The 24,753-nt window shown below is 46.2% G+C and overlaps 1 long non-coding RNA gene across 3 annotated transcripts in view; it reads left to right on the top strand.

The window, feature by feature from the left end:
* Window positions 1-24,753, top strand: part of LOC118907708 (uncharacterized) — a 141,582-nt gene that overhangs the window by 84,076 nt on the left and 32,753 nt on the right. Inside the window, exons 4-5 of one of the 3 annotated variants that reach the window (XR_008996972.1) lie at window positions 7,526-7,593; window positions 9,197-10,523. This is a non-coding gene — a long non-coding RNA (uncharacterized LOC118907708). Of the gene's footprint in view, window positions 1-7,525; window positions 10,524-24,753 lie in introns of those variants that run through there. The other 2 variants (XR_008996973.1, XR_008996971.1) reach the window with 2 other exon arrangements.

Here is a 24,753-nt window from a genome sequence, read left to right as displayed (position 1 = left end):
TAGCAACAGGAACAAGGCCAGTGATAATGCTGCCTTTTACCAAGTTCTTACTGTATAGTAGATGCCATGTTAACTGCTGTGCATGCATCATCGCATTTCATCCCCATGACCTGAGAGGTCAGCATTATCGTCCTCATCGCCCAGGGGAGGAGATGGGTTCAGGCACAGTGAGGCCAATAGATCAAGAAAAAACCGCCATTCAAAAGATGGTTTGCTACTCTCAGCTCCCAAGAGGAGGGGGCATGCCATGCAGGGCCAGCGGGGGAAGCACCAGGGCTGGTCGGGCACATTGTCCAGCTGAAGAGAACACAGCTGATGGCAGATCTGGAATTTGAGTCTTCTCCCCAGTACTGGGACTTTTATGCTGAAGAATGGGCAGATCCCTTGGGCTTGAATGCTGTCCAGCTCGGGCAGTTTGCATCCACTCTCTGTGCCTTCCCTTGCCCATCTGTGGACAGGATCGGTAATAGGATTTGCCAACAGGAAGGAGGCTCTGTCATCTGAAAAGTAGCCCTTGAGGGAAGACTTGTGTAAGGGTGGCTGAGACAGCTTCAGGATGCAGATGCATCCAGTTTAGGCTTATTAATTCAGACTTCAGTAGTTTGCAGTCTAGGCTGATTTGAAGCCAGTACAACCAGGCTTCTTTTTCAGTATTAATAAGAGTGTAAACAAGATTGGGTGGAGAGTGCCGGGAAACTAAGGTAGGCCATTGTTATCATAATATTGCAAGGGAATGTTAATTCACACAAGCAAACAAACTATTTTCAACTACTTTGAGGCTGCTGTTTGTCCATATCAATAGTGCGCTAATTGCAAAGGACTCCTCTCTGTGCAGCTTTGGGCCTGCTCTGTTGGCTTTCAGTGGGAGGACTTTTTTACACTTGAAGGCAGTGTGCTTGTCTTTAAAAATACTCTGTAATGCAGATTTTCATTTCCCTGGGTGTTCATCAACCACCTGAGGATCCCTGAGGTTCAGAGAGGGTGCTCCAGGGAGAGGCAGGCAGCCTAATGGAGAGCTGCAGAGAGCTTGGGGCATGGCAATGCCTGAGCGGGGGCTTCTTAGGACAAGTGAGGGTTGACTTGGGTCTTGAAGGATGATGGGTTTGGCTTGATTTCGGACCTATTCCTCAGCCAGCACCCTCTCACGTGCCCTCTGCATCCCTCCTGTCTGTCTAGACTCCTTTTCTCACCCTGCCCTACCCTTCCCATGATGCTCAGCCACCAGATGAGAACCCAAGGACCAACCACCTGGGGGGTAGGCACCACCCCTTGGGGGCTGTGGCTGGACAGTGTGGGATTCAGGAAGGCCAAGGAGTTGCCCTTCTTGGGAACTCACAGGACAAGATATTAGGCAGGATGGTAGAGCAGTAGTTCTCAAATCTGGATGCACATTAGAAGCACCTGGGAAGCTTTAAAAAATCAAATTCCCAAGTCATCTCAGACTGATTGAATTAGTAGAGTGTAGAATCACAGCTGTAGGGCTTGTCATTTACATGGCTCCAAAGGGTGCTTAATCCCACTACTAGTAACATGGTTAGAGGGCTCCTCTGTGCTTCCCTTCCTTCTCCCTCATTGATGAGCATAACTAATTCATTACTTAAACCAGCCAGTCTTTATTGAGCATCTGCTTTGTATCAGACAGGGAACCATCATTTGGGGGCCCAAAGATGGATGACGTAAGTCCTGCCCCCAGGACTTCACCACCAGGGAGAGAGACCTGTGAACAGATCCTGGTACCCTGGTGTGGCCCAGGCCGTCACAGAGGAGGGTGCTCTAGTGTGCGGGAGTGTGTGTGGAGGAGGAGGTGGAGATATCATCTTGGAGCAGGTGGGGAACATTTCCTAAAGAGGTAGCATCAAAGGTGTACCTTTAAAGGAAGGTAGGAAATCTCCAGGCTAAGAAGAGGGAAGGGAATTTTGGTAGAGGGAACAGCATGTGCAAAGGCTGGGAAGTGTGAAACTGTTATGCATTTATCACTCTGTGTTAAGCACTGGGTTAAGCCCTTTACATTTGTAAACTCCATAATTGTACAAGGTAGGAGTTTTTACCTCCAGTTTATAGAGAGGCATGGGGCTGTTGAACAATGTGACTAAGGTCACACAATCAGTAAGTGGTGGAGTTGAGATGGAAACCGAGCTGTACCCAATCCCAGAGCAAGAATGAGTTAAGGGGGATGGGGAGGGGAGTAGGGGTGGGGCTTGGATGAAAGCACAGTGGGAGGTGTGTGACAAGGGTAATGCTCACAATGGGATCTTATATTTATAGGCTATATAGTGCACTGTGATTTCTAAAATACATATCTCTTTCTTTTGTGCCCAACAATTCCTGGCTGGACTGCCTTTCAAAGTGCAACTGTCCCTCAGTCCTCTCCAAGGCCAGATGGATGCAGGAAGGGTAGCCTGGGCTGTGGGCCAGTGACAGGGTCAGCAGGACTTTGGCATGAGCACCCTGGGACTCCCAGGCTAGGCTGTAGGGCTCTCTGACTCTGATGGGGTAGGTGTTACACTGTGACTGCCTGGGGCACAGAGGGCATCATTTGGTGACATCCAGGATTCCTGTGGTCACGGGCTGAGGAATGTTGATTTGGAGCACATAGGCACTTGTGTTGGTGTCACCTTTGGGTTCCCACCAAATGCCCATAGTTCTCTGAGGTTGTCCATGGTTGTGATTCTCTGTGCATATCTTTTGTAAGAATGACATTCTTGTGGCATAGCTAAGAGATTGCTTTTAAAAAGCAAGAGCTCTGGGCTTTGAGTTGGTGGAGCTGGTCTCTCTGATAGGGAAGTAAGTGACCTGCTTGTAAGGACAGGAGGGTTAGGGTGTCTCACAGTGTGCTGGGTCACGCTGCTTCTTAGAACTCAGCAGGGGGTCATTTGTAATCCTGAGGCTGGCTTTAAGGGACAAGGACCACTTGGTATTATAACAGAGCTCCAGTTGAAAGCTTTAATCACATACGTTACACTGACAAAAGTGAGGACTTGTTTAAAGTACACATCTCTGGGAATCCTCTCTTGCAGAGACAAATGAAGTAATTTGAGGAACAGGCTCCGTCTATGTTAAACACAAAGCGGAAGAGAGAATTAATTAACAGGGAGGGGCAGGACTGATCTTGGTGCTTGACGCCTTGAGTTGTGGTTTGACACATCTGTGACAGCCCTTGGTATTCATGCTGGGAATGCTCTTCAGCACATGTCCTCTCCACACGATGCAGTGGATGAATGAGACTAGCAGGCATCATAGCAGACATTAATGTCTGTGGTTCTGAGGTACAGCTAGTTTGTAGAGCACCTGAGTGAGAACTAGTAAAGGGACCCCTTTCTGGAAGCAGCTCCTGCCCAGCCTGGCAAGCGACCAGAGACTGATTTCCTTCGTTGCCCTGCTCTGCTTTTGTGAGAGGGGCTGCCTTTGTGCATGCTGCACACCCGTGCCTGCCAGCCTGGTTTGCTAGTTCGCCAGGGGTTCTGAGGCTGAGGCTGGGGCTTTTGGCTGGGGAATCACTCCTTCACTGGAGCTGACCTGGGAGCCAGACAGACCTGTGTCTGAAACCTGGCTCTGTCAGCTGGCTTCATCCCCTCATGTGTGAAGTGGGTGTGGTCAGGACCCCCCTCACCAGGCTGCTGCAGGAATCAATGAGATAATGCAGGAAAAAGGCAGAGCCCAGCGCCTGTCATGCAGGGTGTGCTCGGGACAAGGCTGTGTTGGGAGAAGCTGCCTGCCCTGGAGGAGTTCCCAGGCAAGCTGTTTTAGGAGGTAGGTTTTATTGCCACTCAGGTATGGTGAGGCCAAGAGCGGGACACAATTTGCCGCTGAGAAGGCAGTTGTTACTCGTTCCCAAGGGGAGGAGGATGACTGCCACGCAGGGCCAAATGGGGAAGCACCAGGGTCAGTCTGGGGGCAGGAGTGGGAGGACATGTGAACAGAAGCCTTTATTGAGGTTTCAGAGGGAAGGGATGGGCAAGGCAGGGCAGGCAGGCTTAGGAATGGCTAGTTTGAATAGTTCCAGTGGGCCCTGGGGTAGAGGGACTGTCTTGAGTTGTGTGGTACCTGGTACCGGGGTGATTTTGGCAGGAGAATATTGGCCTGGATGTAAAAGCTAGTAAAGGATGTGGTTAGGTGTATGGGCTTGGATTGGCTGGTTTGAGGAGAAGATGGGACCTGAGCCAGGGCTTGAAGGATGGCAGAGGGAAGGGCTCCCCAGGCCCGGGGCCTAGAGCATGAGCTGATGGAAAGTAAGCAAGGAGTGGTGGGGCAAGAGGAAGTTGGGTGTGGTGAGGAGACCCCCCTAAAGGGCTGTTAGAGCCTGTACATCAAAGGCCTTGGGTGTTGTGATGAGGGATCTGGAATTAATCCTGTAAAAGTGTGTCCATTTGTGCGTGTGAGAGTGTGTGTGAGTGGGAATGTATATGTGTGTGAGTGTGTGTGCATGTGCATGTGTGTTACTGGAATGTTCTAAGCAGGTGAGTGACCTGAACTGAGTTCTGTTTTCAGCAGGTGCATGCGCTGGTGGGTGTGGGTTGGGAGTGGCAGGTGGTCCTCAGCCTTGCCAGCATGTCTGCCTCACCTGAGCAGCTCTGCAGAAATACGGACTCCAGGCTCTTCCCCAGACCAGTCATATCAGAATCTCTGGAGGAAGGGCCTGGATGTTACATTTTTGCAAGTTCCCTGGGCAATTGTAATACCTGGTTGAGAACCACTGCCCAGGGCAGGAGACCAATGAGGAGGTTGATGATGGTTTAAAAGGGTTTTTAAAGCTGTAGATTTCAACCCTTCAATGGGTTGTGAAATCACTTGAAGGAATTGGGACCAGCATTTTTACAACAAAACATGGTAGAATAAAACATAATCAGAATGCATCACATGTATTAAGTGCTATATTACAAAATCTTTCAGTTAGTTATACATACATACATATACACACACAAATTGTGTGCTGGGTGATGGCATTTAATGTATTTCCTATGGTGGGTCTTGGTCAAAAACCTAGAAGGGAGAAGGTAGCATCATTCCCACCCTGAGGCTTTGGTGCATGCTCAGATACTCCGTGCTGTCATGCGCCTCCCCCTCTGGAGAGCGGGCTGCACCTTGCTCCTCTCTATGTCCCCCTGCCTCAATCTGGAACAACCATGTGGTTGGATAAGAGCTGCAGAAGCCAAGAGGAGGTGGAGTTTGGTGGCCAGCCAGAGACATCTCATCACTTTCTTCAATTAGGTCTGCCCAAAAGAAGCCACAGGCCTGAGGACTAAGCACCCCAAGAGGCTTTCTTGAGAAGCTCCCCAGGGCTTGACACTGGCAGTATCACTGGGGAATCATTGGGAGGTACTTCTTACTTGTGTTCCAGGGACATCGTAAGAGTCAGATACTGAGCCAGGCAGTGTATTAGTTTCCTTTTGCTGCTCTAATGAATTACCACAAATTTAGTAGCTTAAAACAACACAGATGTGTTCTCTTCCTGTTCTGGAGGTCAAAGTCCAAACTGGGTTTTGTCTAAAATCAAGGTGTTGGCAGGATTGCACTCCCTCGGGTGACTCTTTGGAAGAATCCATTTCCTTGCCTCTTCCAGCTTGTAGAGGTTGCCTATATTCCTTGGCTTGCGGCTTCTCTCTTCATCTTCAAAGCCAGCAATGTCATCTTCAGAGCTCTATCTTTGACTCTGACCTTCCTGCCTCCCTCTTGTAAAAGCCCTCTGATTATATTGTGATTATAATAACCCAGATAATCTGGGATTATCTCCCTCAAGATCTTTAACTAAACCACATTTGAAAAGTGTTCTTTAAATGCAAAATAATCTATTCACAATTTCCCAGACACAGGACTAAGAAGTGGAGCTCTTTGAAAGACCATTATTTTGCCTGCTACAAGACCTGTATGGTGCCATTTTTTCTTTGTGATGTCTGTATATCCATTAGACTGTGAACTTCTTAAGGATGAGAATTTTATAAGGTTCGTTTCCTTGGCCTGTATCATATTGCTTAACACAGCAGCTGTTGGCAAATTAGTTTTTGAGCAGATACATCCTGACCTCTTCACCTCATGGGTAATATCACTGAAACTGAGAGAGATGAGTGGCTTGTTCAAGTTCAAGCAGATCTAGTGGCAAAACTGGATTCAGAACCCAGGTCATCTGAGTCTTTCCACTTTCCCACCAAAATAGACAATGGCCTAAACTCTCAGTGCACGATACAATCTATCCTATTCCCCTGGGATGACATTGATGTTTCTCCTAACACTGCTGGCTGGGGTTGGTTAGAAGGATATGATCTATCCATGTGGAGTATCAGAAAGAGTACAGCCTATAGAGCTTGTTAAGACTTGGCTTTAAATCCTGCTTCCACTTTGTAACAATTAGCTATTGCTGCATAACAAACAATAATAGTGGCTTACAACAACCATAATTTATACATTCTCATTTGTCTATGGGTTAGTGAAGGGTTCTGTTGATCTAGGCCTGACTTGGCTGATCTTGGCTGAGTTTGTGCATGTATCTGTGGTCAAGTAGGCCAGCTAGGGGGCTGGCTGGTCTAGGATGACCTGAGCTGGGACAAATCAGTTTTGTTTCATGTAGTTCTTTTCTTCCAGTGGGTAAGTCTGTGCTTGTTGTCATGGCAGTGGCACGGTTCTGAGAGAAAAAGAAGTACACAAACTCAGAACTGGCACATTACCACTTCTGCTGCGTCTTCTTGGCCAAAGCAAGTGGGAGACTGGATTCAAGTGGTACAGAAACGTCCCCACTTCTTTATGGGAGGATCTGCAAAGTCATTCTGTTACAGGAAGGGGTTGAAAATCAGGACCAACAGCATTGTTAGTCTACCCTATGACTTGACCCCATGACAGGGCAATTTTCTTAATTAAACTAATCCCTGGTTTCCTCATCAGAAAAATGGGGAGTAGTGATAATACTTAGCACATTATGGTGGGGATTAAATTAGACAAAACTTACAAAACATTTAGCAGTGCCTGACATACTGTTCACTAATGATAGCAGTCGCAGTGCTCAATAAGATCAGCGGTTACTACTATTACTGTTATTATTATTATTGCATAACAATGGCTTGTATTATTATAATTATCACCAGCATGGGCAGAAAACCGAAGTCCTGATAAGAGAAAACAGATGCTGGCATGATATGCCTCACTTTGCTGGGAAATGGAGGAGGCCAAAGCATTGCTGTGTTTCAGGGTTTTGAGCACCCATACTCTTTTCATCCATTTCATAAGGAGGTGATTGTTGTTAAAGATAAATAGGCAAATAGCATTCAGGGACAGCAGGGGATGTGAATTCAGGGGACCTGGATCCAAGTACTAGTTCTAATTCTCTTAGTTGTGAGAATTTGGATGTTAGTTTACCTCTCTGAATCTCAATTGCTTTATCTGTAAGATGGAGATAACAGTATCTACTTCACAAGTCTGTTATGTGAATTGACTCAACTGATTCAAGTAAGAAAGAGCTTTGGAAGCAGGAAAACAGTAGGCAAGTATTAGTTATTATAATCAGTTCTTTCCTATTTGTCATTTGTATCTGTCTCAGATCTCGGGCTGTCTCAGGATGATGGCGCTTAAGAAAATGATGGAACTTTCATGGCTCTCTGGTTATCTGTGAGCAGCAAACATATTTTTACTTGTTATTTTTCCAGCAGTTATCCAAGCTTAAAAGTTTCATAAAAAGGGACAAATTCCAAATGTTCAGCCTTGTAAAATCAAAAGGAATGACTCACAGGTCATTAGCATCCCTGGAACATAGTGGCTTTTGTTTTATTGCTATTAAGCAGGATTTAGCTCTATTTTATTAAGGCAATTCTTACACTCATGTGAGAGGTTAATGCATTTCACACATAATCCGCTGCCTAGCTCCCTAAATGCTGAACCCATTAAAGCCAAGCCAGGCAGGGGAAGATTTCAAGATAGAGTGACAAACTGTGAGTGATGTACAATGAGTGACTGAAAGTTTCTGAGTTTTTTTTTCCCCTTTTCAAAATTTAAATTTTGTTCTCAAGCAGGAAAATAACAGGGCCATCCTGGGAAAAATACATGGGAGCATATTGCAGCAGCAGGTAAGCTCTGCTAGACATTGACGTCTAGTTGATAAAGCTGGGGGCACTGAGAGAGCATCTTTTCACCAGTTCCCAGCCCCCTTGCCAGTTAGGTCTCCTTTTATTATTTCTCTCCATCTGGGACCTGGAAGGTAGAATCTGCCGATAATACTGCATTTGTTAAGCAACAGTGGATTTCCCCTTCCACAGTACTCTCGTCATCAGAGACCAAGCTGGTCGGAGTTTCCAGCAGTAGCAGGTCACAATGATTACATGAATATCTGAAGCCTGGAGGAGGAGGCAGGAGCCAGATCATGAAAGATTTTTCTAAGTTGTTTTAGAGAGTTTAACCTTTATCCTTTAGGACAAGGGAAGAGGGCAAGTTTCATTTTGTTTTTTTAGATCAACACTACTGAGGTATGTTACACACAGTAAAATGCACCCATTCACCCTTGTAAGTGTACAGTTTGATGAATTTTAACAAATACATTCACTCAAGCAGGCACCACCACGATCAAGACACAGAACATGTCATTACCCTCTGTGAGTTCTTCCACGTCCTTTTACATTCAACCGCCATTCCCACCCCTGCTCAGGCAACCACTGATCTGGTTTCTGTCACTATATACATTCATTTAGCTTAGTCACTTTACATAGACCCATTTAGCTGATTTTAGAACTTTGCATGTTTTGGATTCATGGTGTGCATAGCAGTACTTCACTCCTTTTCATTGCTGAATAAGTAGCCCGTTGTATCAGTTTCCACCATTTATTTATTTGTTTGCCTGCTGATGCACATTTAGGTTATTTTCAAGGTTCTAGTTATACAAATAAAGCTGCTATGAACATTAATGTGTGAATCTTTGTGTGGACACATGTTTTCATTTCTTTTGGGTAATTAACTGGAAGTAGAATTGATGGGTCAGATGATAAGTGTATGTTTAACTTCTACCAACCTGTTTCCAAAGCAGTAACATTTTTCATTCTTACCAGTAATGTATGAGAATTCCAGGAGGCTCTACATCTTTTAAATTCTAGCCATTCTGATGGGTTTGTAGAGGTGTTCAATGTGTGTTTCCCTAAGGACTAAGGATATTGACATCTCTTCATGTGCTTATTGAGAGCAGGATTTTAAACAGTGGAATCATAGGACCAAATCTGTATTTTAGGTTCTTGAACCAAGATGCCAACTTGGTTCCTGAATTTGACTTCTTATCATTCCTGCTGAAGTGCTGCAACTAAAGTAACTAGGAAATTCTACATGATTTCTGAAAACCACAAAGAGATCTCAGCCACTTATCTGAAACCTCTGAGAGTTTTAGAAAAAAAAAAAAAAAGGAAGAGGAGAGTGGAGAAAGAGGCAAGCACTGCTTGCTCTGCTATGCATTGGTTGGTAGAGTGAGTGAAGAAATTCCACTCTGCCCAGCCCCTTAACTCTTCTTGGATCCGAGTGGTATCCATGGAAATAAAGAAGACAGAAAGTTCTAGGTCAGAAACTTCTCACAGAAGGGAAAGAAGCAGGGCTCAGTCCTTCTCCAGCCACCCTCAAGATGGAAAAGAAGAAGAAACTTCCAGTTGTACCCTCATATCCATTCTCCTCTTCTTTCATAGCAATAGAACTTGAAGCAGGTCAAGTGGCCACCCAGAATAAAAATTACATTTCCTAGCCTCTCTTGCAGCAACGTGTGGTCATATGATTGAGTTCTAGCCACTGGAATGTAAGCAGAAATGGTGAGGTTAATTTCCAGGAAGTGTTCTTAAAGGGAAGTTGTGTGATTTTTCTCCACCTTCCTACTGCTGGCTGGATTATTGATTGGATGGCTAGAGTTGAAGCATCGATTTTGGGCCATGTGCTGGGGAAGGCAGAGCAGTAAGATTGAATAAGCTAGGACCCCTGGCCCTGTGGATCATATCAAACCTAAACCAACAACTTTGGGATTTCTTTTGGCTGTGAGAGAAATAAACATATCTTGTTTAAACCACTGGTTATTTTCCGTTTTCTTTCACTTGTAGCTGAAGCTAATTTTAATTTATAAATTCTGATTGCTGACTGCCCCCAGTCATTTTTGGGGAAAGCTATCATGACTTCTTAATCACCAGGGATTATCCAAAGTGAACCAACTATAAACATCATCAACAAGTATGAGAAAATGGTGAAAAGCTGCTGGTTTTGTAAAAAGACTCAGTGTTCAAAGAGAGGGACTGAGGGACCAATCTGAACATTTAGCACAAACTGCACCCAGCAAAAGAAATACTTTTGGAAAGTAGGGAAGCCTTAGTTGTATTTTTAGCGAGGGTCAAAATGCTCTTATGTTGATTTTAAAAGATCAGTCTGAAACAAAACAATAAAGAGTTCTTAGGAAAGGTATGATTTCCATTCCTTTCCACCCTGTCAAGGCTGTGCATAGCTGAGTGGAAACTTCAGAAACCAACCTGATTAATTAGAAACTAGCATGAGAAATTCTCCCAAAACTCAGATGAAGATTATGAGGAGATGAAATAGAATTTACAGAAAAAGGAAAAGAACCTTAGAAAGAATGGGGAAACAAAGAAACAGGCACAGGGGGCCAGATACAGGAAATTTGCTTTCTATTTAATGGAAGTTCCAAATGCAGAATGCTTCATAGACATAAAACTATAATTGAGGAAATACTAGAAGAAAATGTCCTTGAAATAAAAATATCTGCCAAAGGTTGGGAAGAAACATTGAAGGAAGTTCAAAATTTAAGAGGTTATCTTAAAAGTATCAGAAAAACCAAGAAAATAGGATCAGATTGTTGTCTGATTTATCTTCAAATATAATGGGAAATATTTATAAAAGGTAGGTAGGTACTATTATCCTTTTAACAGATAAGGAGACTGAGGCACAGAGAGGTTAAGGAACTTGCTCAAGGTCACACAGTATAGGTAAAAGAGACAGAATATGTATGACCTTGGCTCATGCTCTTAACCACCATACTATGCTGCCTCCTGAAATAAGATAAGAAATGTTAACCTTCTAGTGAGGGAACCAGGCTTTATTTAAACACTCCCACATATACATGTTAAAAATGCAACTATGATAATCATCACTAGGGGGGAGGGGCCCATGGAATTTTTATGCTTGGGAATCTAACCTGTCATTTCACAGATGAATGGCATGTAGCATTTATTGAATGGTTTCTCTTACCAAGTACTGAATGTCACCCAAAGGGAGAAAGAAAGAAGGGGGAAAGACCTGGGCAATGATTTTCCATTTCCATGGAGCACAGGGAAACTCATGCCTATCAGAGGGAGGATCATCTTTGCCATATTCAGTGTCTGTTTATAAACCTCATCAACAGGGAACTCACTACCTTCTGTAGTACCCTATGTCTTCATTGGACACCTTGGCCCCAAACAGTCCCAGACTTCAAATAAACCAGGTGGTTCTTGAGGGTTTGAGATAGAAAATGAGCATGAAGTCTTGGCTGGTTTGCACTAAAGTGAAAGGAACAATGTACTTATTTCCCATTCTAAGCTTTAAGTGTCTTTCCAAAGGGAAGATCATGTTTGTAATAGAAAATGGGAGTTTTTATATAGGTTATGATACAGCTTCCCTGGGGCTAATCTTGCAGTCATGGCCCCTGGACATCTGGAGTAGCCTCTAGTGCTCAAAGGGTCTCCTTGTTTCCTGATTCACTTACATATTCATTCATGGATTTTTTTCCTACACATCCATTCATTCACTCCTCCCTTTATTTTTTCATTCATTCATTGATTCATCAGGCCTTTGCTAGGCCCCTGCTGGCCTCTGTGCAGGACAGGGGAATAAGACCAGGTCTGGGAGGTTCTGCCAGGTATATACTCAGACTCAGGTTGTTGACTATGAAGAAAGCTGCAGGTTTCCAAAGTGTTGGGGTTTGTGAGAGTAGGGGCTGCTCCCAGCATCTACTAGAGGACTGGAACCATGAACTGGGGGCGAGGTGCGTGTGTTGTCTTGACACGGATGGGTAATTCATTGGAGAAATGTAGCCCTAAGAACTTGAGTTTTCCTTCTAGCTCACATTTTTCAGTGAAGATCAGGGCTCAGGTCACATTTCCCTATGCCACTGTCTAAAAACAATGCATAAGTCTCACTTTAGTGCATGTAGACAGTATAGGGAGCAATTATTTAGGAATCAATTTAAAATCATTTACTCTGTGACCAAATTTACAATTTTAATATCTTAAACCAGGCATGACTGGGGAGTAAGAGCGAAACCAGAACTAAGAATGATTCGTGCAGTTTTAATGTAGGGGAGAGGATGAAGGAAAGGCAAGACACCTCTTGCAGGCCGGGAGAGTGCTTGGTCAATGGTCAGGGTCAGGGCCAAAGGAGAGCAGACTGGAAGGTGGAGAAGAAAGCGTGAAGGGTAAGTGGGGCTTGACTCAGTGATTTTGCTAGAACCTGGCATGTACTTTAGCTTGGGATTGACATCAACAGCCCTTCTCCAGGTACATCCTTTATGAAGCCCCTGCATGTGTTCCTTACCTCTGTGTGTCTCCCAGGACATTCCTAGGTCTTTAGGAGCAGCACCTGGCACAAGGAACTTCCCACAGGTGGTATAAAAAGGCCAGGCCCATGAGTGACCACTCCTACCCCCTATTCTCCATTTCTCCAGCTCACTTCACCCCCAATTTCACTCCCTCTTCCTTCTTCCCTCCTCTTCTCCCTTTTCACTTCCTCTTTTTTCCAGTCTTCTGAACCCCTTCTTTTTTCTCCCCAGTGATCTGTCCTTTCCATCCACTCGTGTTCACTTTGCATCAGAGCAACATACAAAGCAATGCCTTCCCATTACCTGATGCCAGAGGTACAGAGATAAAAGGGTGAGGATCCCTTACATGGAGCAGCTTGCAGGGGAGACAAGGGCATTGCAAAATGAGGAAGCTCAAGGTGCGGTGGGATCACTGAGGAGCAAGCAGTGATTAAATCAGTGGGTATGGGCTGTAGAGTTGGGGTGGGGGAAGGAGGTTGGGGAGAGTTACAAAGAGGAAATGACATGAGATGGGCATTGACCAATGACTGGGGGTTCACAGGTGCATGAGGGAGAAGGGCCTTCCAGGGAGAAGGAACAACATGTGCTGAAAGCTTGGAGGCAGGAGGAGCTTGGTGATTCAGTGCTCCTGGATCTCAAGGGGTGCGGACTTGGTAGGAAGGAACTGATCATGGAAGCCGGCAAAAGAGACGCCACTGCTTTATCAGGAGGAGGTGGAAGCTCATGCACGGTCTGAGCATGAGCGTTCTGCGGAAGCTCAGCGCCCCCTTCCCTGCCCAGTTGGAGGGAGTGGATGAGCTGTGAACAGATAGGAGACGGAGGCCAGCTGCTGGCTACCTGAAGCTCACTGCTGGGCCCCAGCCCTGCCTCGTCCTGTCCTGCAGCCCTTGGGACTGCTAGCTGTAGGGAGGAAGGGAGGCATAGGAAATTGAAGGAAAGACATAATTTTAGCTACCTTCTTAGTGGCTGAGACTTCCCTGCGCCTGTCAGCTCAGCCATTTTTATTCAGGTTAAAGGCAGGGCCACATTTTCATGTGGGGGTAGGGGAAGGAATCACTTTTCTAATAAGGAAGTTATCAACTCATTGGGCCACAAGCTTCATGTACAGCTGGACTTCTTGCAACCCTGAGCAACTCCCATGAAGCCTCGACTGGCAGGGCTGCTTTCATGCAAAAATAATTGGCAGCAGAGCGCAGCCCCACCAGGCTGCAGAGAGCTGTGGCTTCCTAGGAGGCAAGGCCCATGTGGATCCCTTGGGTAGCCACAGAAGGGCTTCCACAGGCCCAGGCCCCTGGGATGGGGTTGCAGCAACAGGCTTGGAACTTTGTGGTTCTCCTGCATGCTGGGTGCCAGACCTCTGTCCACAAGGGGCTCTCTTTTCCTGGGTGCCGTGAGGGACAGTATTCCCACAGCATTCCTGTGTTGTACCCACCTTGCCACAGGGTCAGCTGTGCAAACTACTGCTCAGCCTTACAGCCCACAGCGGAGCCAGAGGCCTCTTGGCTCATTGCTGTAGCCGTTCTGGAACTTGGCACTGATAGCAGTCATCCTCAGTCGTAATTACCACCACTTAGCCTGGGTTAGTGATCTGGAGCAGGGAGCAGCCCAGCCCGCATTGCCTCCTGCTGCCAGCAGACCAACTACGGGCGATAGCTTCGCGGTTCACAATAATAATAGTGATGATAATAGTTCTCATTTATTGGACACTTGCTGTGGACCTGGCTCGGGCTCGGGGTTTTACATGCAGAATAGAGCTAACTCCTGCTCCTCCCCCAGCTCTCCGCTCCCAGCTCCCCCCACCCTGGGTCTGGTTCAGAACTGTTGATGTGCATGGCAGCTTTTACTTCTGAGGAGGGGAGGAGAGGAGTGTTCTGGGGTTGAGGTTGGAATGGATGATGTGCATTGCTTCCCATTCAGCCCCGCCTGGATTTGAGCGGGGTTTGAGCATTTCAGTCAGAGGGAGAAGGCCGGGAATAGACAGAACTTTTTTTTTTCTCCCATAAGATATCTGGTAAGATTTTAGGCAAGAAATCCTGGATAGAAATAGACAGAAATCTAGGGAGACTTTGTGAGGCTCTGGGCAAAGCAAAGCTGCTTTGGAGGGTGACCTTCTTCCCTCCTCTGCATGGATCCCAAAGGTTAGTGGTTTGGGGAACAGCCAGGGGCAGCCCTAGGCACAGGCAGTGGCCACCGTGTGATGGACAGTGCAGGGTGGGCTTCCTGTTGCCGGTCGCGTTCTCCAGAAGCAGATGCTGATCACAGGATGATATTGAGATCACCACCCATTAAGGCGAGGAAGCACGTGCAGGATTGGGTGGAAGAAGGTCTGGGCCAGCCTGGTGGGGAGCTTTGAAATGTGTTTGTGCATCAGAGATCCACATCAGGCAGAAACGGCCAGCCCTGACACCCCCGCTTCTCTCAGTCACTAGACACAGGCTGTTCCGGGAAGGGTGACAGGGGATGAAGCCTCTGAGGCAGATCCCGGAGGAGCTAAGGGCTGGGATGGCCGTGGACTGCACTCCCTGTGGCTTGGATTCTCCAAGTAGCTTCGTGGTGGGGTTGGGGGGTGGAGGGGTGTGGGGACAGGGACAGGGAAACTGAGGTGGGAGAGGAGAATCAAACAGTGAGGGCAGCTGTCTGGTTTTGTGAGAATGTGAGATTCCCTTTGGCGACTCCTAGAAAAAAAATTGGGGGACACTTGGGGAGATGAATTTCCATTAGTCAAACTGGTAGGACCTGGAGCCATCATAATTTGGTCATGGGAAGTCAATGTGACCTTATTTTCTGGTCCCGTGTGCGTACTCCAGTGAGATGAATCCCTGTCGTGGATTAATGGTGTGGTGTGATCTGTTCATCCCACACAAGAATCCCACTTTATAGATGAGAAGACAGAGTTCCTGAGGATGAAGTAGCTCAGGTGCTCAGGTCCCACTGGAGGCAGGACTTGAACCCAGGTCTGGCTGATTCTGGAGCCCATGCATTTCTACCTGTTCTGTTGCCTCTCATCATTTATGCAGGGGACCTTGGGGCCTTAGGCAAAGTTGTCCCAGGTGGATCCTTACTGCAAATAGCTCTGTTTCAAAAAACACGGTGAGCAGAATTGTGTTCGTTCACTAGGGCTGCCAAAACAGACTACCGCAAGCAATAGAAACTTACTGTCTGCCAGTTCTGGAGGCTGGATGTCCACAGTCAGGGTGCAGGAGGTTGGCTCCTTAAGAGCTCTGAAGCGGAAGCTGTTCCATACCTCACCTAGCTTTGGGCAGTCCCAAGCACCCCTGGGCCTGTAGATCACAACGATTCTCTGTTACACAGCATCCTTGCTGGTCTTTATGTGGCCATCTTCTTAGAGTCATACTGGATTAAACACCCGCCCTACTCCAGTGTGACCACATCTTAACTAATTGCATCTGCAACCACTCCGTTTACAAATAAAGTCACATTCTAAGGTATTGGTATTCTAGGACTTTAACATATCTTTTGGGGGGACACAATTCAATCCAGAACAAGGACTTATAAGACTCTATCTATCCTCCCCAAATCCATCAGTTAATTCTTCCATTGCTCTTGGTTCAATGTGCCAGGAAGTGAGACGCCCCTCTGGAAGGTCAGGTGCAGAGTAGGTGGTGTGATGCACGCCTTCCTGGAGGACATAATTACCCCCCAAACTAAGTGTGTTTACAGCATCAAAACACATCGTAACAGGGTCTCACCAGAGAGGCAAACTAAACCCTGAATCCTCAGGCAGCAGGAGCTGAGATGCACACTTGGTGTCTCCCATGGCGTTTGGCACATGGCAGAGTTCGAGAACCAGGAGGGTCTCTAGAGGTGTTGACCAGCCACGGAAAGTGCAGCCCAGTGGGCTGGCAAGATAAGGAATGAAGAGTGGCGAGCAGGCTTGGCAGGGTGGTGGCCACTGGTGACTTGGGGGAGCAGTTTTGTGGAGCGGAGGGGAGTCAGAAGTCATGTTGAGGTGGGCTGAAGGGTTGGGAGGAGGAAGGGAAGGCAGTGAGGGTGGGCAAGACTCTGGGAGGGTTTTGCAGTGACAGAATTTCGATAATAGCTGGAGATTGTTGCACTGTGGCTGTGGAATAAGGTGAGGTGTTTTTTTAAATGGGAAACTTGAGCATGTTTGTGTGCTGATGGTAAGTGCTGGGCATGAGAGAGAGCTTGCAGATGCAGGCAGGAGGAAGGAGAATAGGGGGTGGGGAGCGAGACTGATGGGTTTTCTACCTCTGGACTCTAATCCACATCATCTAGTCTCACCTAGAGATTTAACCCCCTCTCCTTGCCTCGTTCACCTGCAGTTGTGTATCCTTGGCAGGGAAACATGGCAGGTATGTGTGTGTATGTGTGTGTTTGTGTGTGTGATAGATAGGGTCACACTTGCATTTTTGGTCCCAGGGTAGGGACAGCGGGGTGGGGGCCCTCATTCTCTAAGATGACACTCTCTTTCCTTCTTGGGCTGAGTCTGATACTCACGGTGAAATTTTTATGTTTTAGTTACCAACCCTCCCCTGTGGGTCTGTAGATTTCTAGGCCTTCAATCAATGTTTGCTGAACGGTGAATGAATGGTGGATCCCAAGGACAGGGTTACCGTGGAGCCCCCAAGCATTTATCTTGCACCTGGAAAATGCAAGAAAAATTGGCCCATCTGTTTCTGTATTTTATCAGGATAGCAAAAAAGCCACAGAACTCCACTGTAGCCAACTCAATCATGTGTGACAACCTAGCAGTAACACAGGAAGCATTTGTGTAAAATGCCATGTGTGTGTGAGTGTATCTGTAAGAGTTGGATATGACTGCATATACCATCACATGTGTGTAAGAATGCATGTCTGAGTGTGTTAATGATTGTGCATACCTGTGTTTGTCTGATTATCTATGTGAATATATCTAAGTGAGCAGATACATGCAGGAGCATGTGTATGTATGAGTCCATGTGAGTCCACGAGCACATGCACTGCGATCCGGGCTCCAGAGGAGCAGGTACACTATAAATTGCTGTCTGGTTATGTCCATTATGTCCCTGAAAAATCTGTTTTGCTCCCAAGCTCATGGTGTCCAAAAGTATCTGAGAACCACTCACCTCATTCCCCAGTGGGCTAAGCCAGTGTGAATTGGTCAAAAACCAAAATTATCAAATATTTAGAAAGATGGGCAACGATTACCATATAAAATAACTAGTAATTAAAGCAGGCTTACCACCCCCCCACCCCCGCACCCAATATGGGCATTGCTTCATCTACCAGCATCTCCAAGAGAACCTTCTGTGATGATGAAAATGTTCTATGTCTATTCCGTTTTGCAGGACACAATGCTATCCACATGTGAAACATTGAAATGTGAACAGTGTGACTGAGGAACTGAATTTTTAATTAACTAAAATTAAAATTTTAATAGCCACAGGAGGTGGCTAATGGCTCTGATGCTGGACAGTACAGATCTAGACTGAGTTCCGTGCTTTTCTTTCTCTTCTGTATCCCCAGAGCCTAGCCTAGGGCCTGACAGTGGGAGGGTATGGAGTAAATATCAGCTGACTGAAGGGCCTGCAGCCATGGCAGGTCTTGGGGATTTGTGTAAATGAATAGAATAATGGGAACTGAATATAATAAATGGAAAAATTAATATTGTTTATAAATAAATGAGTGCTTCTAAAGTGTTGGATAAATATCTTCCCAAAGAGTTACACCGTATCTTTATCATGCTGTTTATCCTAAAAGTTTATTAAGACTGCCATTTTTTTTCCTTCTCTCTCTTTCTCTCAAATCTAGTAGGAGCAAACCCGAAACTCACATCTGCTCTAGGTATTAATCTCTCCCTAGTGGCAGTTCCTTCGGTGATATAATGAAGCTGCTGTCATCACCTGCCAACCCCACCTTCGTGCCCTTTGTGAGCATGCCAGCTCAAAGCCTGGGTTGCTCAAAAGACTCTTCATCTCCAAATACACATCATGGAAACTAGAGTCTCTGAATTAGAAGGGCCCCACTCTGAAGCCCACCGTTCTGAGCTCATCTCACCAGTGGGTTACAACCGGATGTGGGAGTTGTCCAAGTTCCTATTGCTTTGTAGCCTTCTCCCTCACCAACTGAGATGGAGCATGAAGCCCACCAACTCCTCCATCTCTTCCCCATTGGCTGTTATTTCTCTGCAGACCCACCAACTTATCTTTGTGCAGCTGATGTTGCTCAATGTCAGTGCAGGACCCCATGGCCTCCTGTGACCTCTCTATGCCTCAGTTACTTCATCTATAAAATGGGGATGATGTTAGGACCTATAGTACCCACCTTATAGGGTTGTGGGCATAAGCAAGTGAATGAATGCCTGTAAAGTACTTAGAAGGGTCCTAAAATGTATGTTTTAGGCTCTGAACAGATGTTAATAATCTTTATTAGCATTTTTATTTGTACTCATTATTTTGTCTTGTTAGAATCTGATGACTGACTCAGTCAGTTGAGATTAGTTATTTATTTAAAGATACTACTGACAACCATCAGTATCTTTTGTACTTTAGATAAGAAATTGGAAGTTGGTACTCATAGCACTTTATAAATATCATACCTATGAGTAATTCTATGAACCAATAGCTTTTATATTTTAAAAAATCATGGACTCATTTATTTAATGGAAGCACAAAAATGTATGACAGATATAAATGGTACTTCTCTGGGCAAAGAAAAAGTAGGATTTAAAGATCCTCCCTTTGCATAGATTTCTTGGAAGCCCAGGGCTCCAGGAGCATCCTTGAAAATCAAGAAAATTTTGCTTGAGGAAATGTCATTCACATCCTCAGTCCCTCTTCCTTCTGGGATCAGGTGACATGTGTGTTCATTATTTAGTTACTTTAAATGTGTAATTGATATAACTGACTCCATTTTTATGCTTTTTCTCCCACCCAATCTGGAGCCTTCGTCCATTGTCTTTGGTTGATTTGCACCAAAACGCCTCTGTAACTCTTCAGATAGATTGACTCTTAACTTCTGATGTCTAAAGTTCTTCGTGCCAGGAGGTTTATGGACACTCACTAGAGATGCTGCCACCTCTAAGGTTTCAGTAGTTCATGTTCTTTCACCCCCATCCCAGTATCCTGAGTTTTTGAGCACAAGTAAAAATGCTGAGGTCTTTCTATCCTTTCTGCAGCCTGCTCCAAGGCTAGGCTCAAAGTAGGCACTCAATAAATATTTGCTTAGTGAGAGATTTTCTCAGAAAAGAGCAAGGGATTTGGAGTCAGAACACCTGTGTTTAAGTCTTGGTTCAGTTGTGTGACTGTGGACAAGTGCACTTAATCTTTCTAAACCTCAGTTTCCTCATCTGTAAAGTAGGAATGTGTATCTCATATAAGGCTGATGTGAGGAGTAAATGGAGTGAGATATGAAGCTCTTTGTGAAATATAAATGGATGTGCATGAGAGGATTATTGTTTTTACATCTACAAGGGACAACTTAAGCCTGGCGAGCCTTCTGGGCTCCCTTCTGGGGCTGAACAACAGGGATGGATTCATTTGCAGAAAACATTTGCTAATTATTGTCTGGTTTGAATAATTATCGAGGGATCCTGGAAACAGCCCTTCCCACGGATCAAACTGTCACATCGGCAGCCGACCTTTAAGTAATCTGAGTGGGGGTAATTACAAAGGGCTGGTTTTCTCTAAATATAGCTGTTCCCCAGCTAAAGGTCAACTTCAGGGTGCACAGTTTGATAATTGCAAGTGGTTTGATAATGAATTAGGGCAAACATTCCCAGGGGTGCAGTAAGCAGTTTCCTCTCCCAAAGACTGGGGTATGGATGCCCCGATGGGGAGGACCTGGCTTTCTGACCCCTGCTGGAGAAGTCCAAGGTTCCCACTTTATCAAAGTTCCAGCTATAGAGTGATACCATTTATGGGAAGGTAACCACAGTGAAAAGTTTTACAAGGGTGGTGTTTTCTCCTCCAGCCCTGGGCTCCTAGAGTTTTGAGGATTCTGGTACTCTGCTGTGGTCAACCTTTTACTTACTAGCTGCATGCCTTGACTCCCCAGTGGGAATTTTTTTCTCCTCTGTGGCTGAGACAACTAAACTAAAACACCAGAAGGTGTAAGATCAGAGAAGACTTGGGGGTGAGTCCTGGCCCTGCAAGGATTATTTGTGGGGGACTTTGGACAAGTCACTTTCTTCATCGAGCTCAAGTTTCCTCATCTATAAAATGGGGCTTGTCAATGGGCTTGTGAAGACAGCGAATGGTAGTCCTGCCTGCTGGGGCAGGTCATAGGGAGATCCATGGTGAACAGCAGTATTTAGATCTCCATAGGGAGAACATATGGGAAGGTACTTTTCAAGTTCCAATGTACTCTGAAGCTGCTAGAAGAGGTCAAGGCAAATGCATTCTATAGCTTGGTTTTAAGCTCTTCTGGGCTTCGCTTATATAGCTCTTGCAACTGTCCCCTCTCCTCACCTTCTCTCTTCCCACCTGCTGCTTAAATTCAATAAAAATTTGAGGGAAGTGAACTGAAATACAAGAGGGAGAATAGGAGAACTAAACTGAAGGAAGGTGACTGCCCTGCAGAATGTGAGGCTTGGTGGCTATACTGTGCAGGTCAAAGGCCCCACCCTATGCTTCCTTCCTCACTAGACTCATGCTTCACTCCCCACTCTTCTATCCACATCCTCAGGCTTCCTGTTAAGTCTGTATCTTAGCTCCAAACAAATTTCTTATATGCCTGGAGTTTCCCAATTCTGTCACTTAGAGTACCTGGAAGGATGCCTCTCGGTTCAGCAGTGATGATGTTTAATAGAGTTGGGCTGTGATATCCCATTGTACCAGCAGGTGCCGCTGCTGAGCACACAGCATCCTCCATTCGATAGACACTGCTGTGTGCTAGGTCCTAGGCGTTATAGGTACAGCAGTGAACAAAACAGACAGCATCCTTGCCCTCATGAGTAAGGACAGTAACCAGTAACTAAATAAAACTAGAGAATGATAACTGCTATGGAGAAAGGGCAAGCTGAGAGGATAGAGACTGAATGCAGAGGGGGGCTATTTTAGATTGGGTAAATGAAGACCCCTGAGAAGGTGCTATGAAAATGTCTTAAGGCCACAGATGGTTTGCCTACCCATTCATGTGCATAAGGCATACACAGGGCATAAATATGCAAAGAAGTAAAAAGCTAACCTTTTCAAACAATAAGGCTTCCCTCTCACTTACCAACTTTACATTTCCCTGTATGGCCCCGGAAGATGACTGGTTAGCCAGAGACGGGTAAGATTCCTCAAGGGAGGAACAACCTAAGACAGGCACAGTCGCAGGGGGGCCATCAGGTGAGAAATTGGGGATCAACAGAGGTGAGGCTTAGAACCTCACCCCCCCTGTTCTGAGAGAAATCTTCTGCATACGTGGATGTTTTATTGCCCTGGTCTAGCTTGGATTAACACATAGTCTACAGGCACACACCTGATCATCTACATTTGCTCTCTTACAACACTAAACTATGTTTTCTACCTTTATCTTGTATCTACCTACCACTTCAGCATTTTATTAAAAATAATAATAATAAAGAGAGAAATGTGGTATCCACATATAAATCAAGTATAAAAACCAAATGAGTATTCATATTTGAACTGACTGTTTAGAGTTCATAATGCATGAGCAAAACCGAAAGTTTCTGTGATAACTGCCCTTGTATTGTTCACTATGTAACTTATTCATTATGTAAGAATTTGTTCTACATGTAAGAACTTGTTTGTTATGCCTCAGAAGATTGGAGACTGACGAAAATTAGGCTTGGGGTGGATTAATGATTGTGCATTGAGCACTGACTCCCCTATACAGAATTTATTGTCGTTAACAACCATTTGATCAATAAATATGAGAGATGCCCTCACAAAAAAAAAAAAAAAGGCATATTACTTATAAATTTTTTTCTTTTACTGAATAGAATTTTTGACTGACTCCGAACCCTCATTTCGTACAGCTTAAGGGATGGAATCAATCTCAATCTTCCTTAGGGATCCCCACTCCCAGGGAAGAGTTGCAGTTCTGGGTTCTTAGGCAGAGTCAGAGCATTGGGAGGGAGAGTGATGGAAGAGACCTCTTGGCGTGGTCATTGGTCCCCACAGCACCCTCTTCTGTGGCTTCTATATGGCCAGTGGCTTTCTGTTGCTTCTGGGTCATGCTCAAGGTGGGGAATGATTTATGGGCTGTTTACAGTTCTGTCTGCCTGGGTAAGCCTCCCAGAGGGGCTGATGAGAATAGGATCTCTCTCCTCCCTCCTGTCTTTCCTCCCTGCCCCAGGGACAGCAGGGTGGGATCTCTGTCCCCTGAGGTGCGTGAAGCCCAGCTCTCCCTGCTTCTGCAGATGTGTCCAGGCCTGAGACATCCCCTTTCCCCTGTGGATCACAAAAGCCAGAGAGATTTGCAGGCTATGGCTGGTTTTTTTTGCCCTGCGGCATCTGTCCCGAGGCAATGAGCACGGCACTGACGACTTGCTTGGGGGTGGGAGTGAGCTGGGAAGATACGGGAGAGCAGAAGCACAGATTGGATAGATTCATATCTCAAAATATCATGTCAGCCACACCTGTTAAAGAAATACCAGCCTTCACCACTTCTCTAAGTTCAACCTTTTATGTGTCGGTGCACCTAAAACAAGGGTCACCGGACATCTGTACGTTTGTGCCCACACACTTGTTCAGATCCACGCCTGCTTCTGGTTTCTTCTAGTCAAAGTGTGGGAAAAATAAAGTATTATTAATAGTCTTTCTTCCCCCCATCCCAAATGAACAGTGATGCTGCCAGGCAAAAGGCAACAGAAAGCATCTCATTAGCTTTCTGGTGACTTGGAAACTCTTGTCTAAAAATATGGGCAAGCAGGAGTGTGAAGGAGTGTGTAGGAGGGCTGTCCCCACAGTTCTCCGTGGTTAGGACAACTGGGGCCACTTGTGGGAAATGTGCCCAAATGTCCCTGCTTTGGGTCTCTTTTAAAAGAGCTCCCCTCCCACCCCAAGTTTACAGGAAACTTCTCAGCATATGTGAGCAATTTCCCCCAAGCCCTTGAAATGGAGGAAAAGGAAACTGAGTGACAGGGCATCAGAATGTGGAGAAAGGGACTGCAGGGCTGGCCGGACCAATTAGCTGCCTCCCACCCCTGGCTCTCCGCGGTGCCCTCCGAGAGTTTGGTGGGGAGGTGAGGCAAGCTGGTGGGCCTGGCATGCTTGACACCCAATTAGTGCTCACTCAGCAGCTGACCGGCCAGCCTGCTCCCTTCCAGCTGCTCAGCAGCTGTCTCAGTCGGCAGCTCTAAGAACAGAGGGTGCTCATTGGTTGCTGACGGCCTGACGCCTCTCCATCAGCTCTGCCCGGCCTTGTACAGGCCCCAACTTTCTTGGACAAGCTCCTCTCCTTGATCCGTCACCTGCTTGTCTTCCCTGGGATGAGTTCCATCCCTCTCAAGTAGAGACAGACAATCTGGCCAGCAGCTTCTGCCAGGGTTCTTGAAGGGTCCGAGTCAGGACAGGAGCAAGGTTGGTGGGGGATAATGTGAAGCATGGGGGTCTAGGAGGTCTTGGGTCATTGGGGTCCTGGGGTGTTGGAAAAGCACTGAGGTCAGAAGCAGGGAGCCTTACCATGGAAGCTCTGTGGTACCTTTCCTTTGCTGGGCCTCAGTTTCCCCATCTGCTTGTGGAAGAGTCTTGTGAGATACCCTGCATGCACCCTTCCTGGCCTGGTGTGGAGAGTCTCTGCACCAAGATGCTGGGGTGTCTGACCCACCCTGCAGTGAGGTGGGTTGGGAGCATTTTGGGACCCTGAGCTGGATGAGGCCATTTTGAGCTGAATGAAGCTCTGGTCCTAGGTCATGAGGGCCCCAGCCTGCCTCCTAGAAGGCTGGGTTCTCCAGGTCAAGTCAAGATTATTTGGGGAACAAAAACTATGAATCCAGATGCTCAAGGTGTTGTATTGTTTTAATGATTCCACAGAGGTACAGGGTCACACCTGTTCTCCAGAGGTAGCCACAGCCCCACATCCGGTTCCCACGGCAGCTCCAGGTACGTGGGCTCTTTGGCGCCCTCTGTGCCCCCTGCGCTGCCCACCTCAGATCTCAGGTGTGCCAGGTTACCCTGCTGTAGGCATCAGGCATGGAGTGTCCCAGTGAGGACTCGAATGATATTGCCTTTGTTGCGCCAATTCTTTACTCCCTCCCTAGGTTAGAGTTACACTTCCACACTCTTCATCACTTGACTTTGCAGTTTCTGCAACCACTG

This window comes from Manis pentadactyla, chromosome 4, assembly GCF_030020395.1.
Source record: "Manis pentadactyla isolate mManPen7 chromosome 4, mManPen7.hap1, whole genome shotgun sequence".
Classification (NCBI taxonomy): Eukaryota; Metazoa; Chordata; class Mammalia; order Pholidota; family Manidae; genus Manis; species Manis pentadactyla.
The sequence above is the reverse complement of the archived record's forward strand: the minus strand, read 5'-3'. Positions and strand labels throughout refer to the sequence as shown.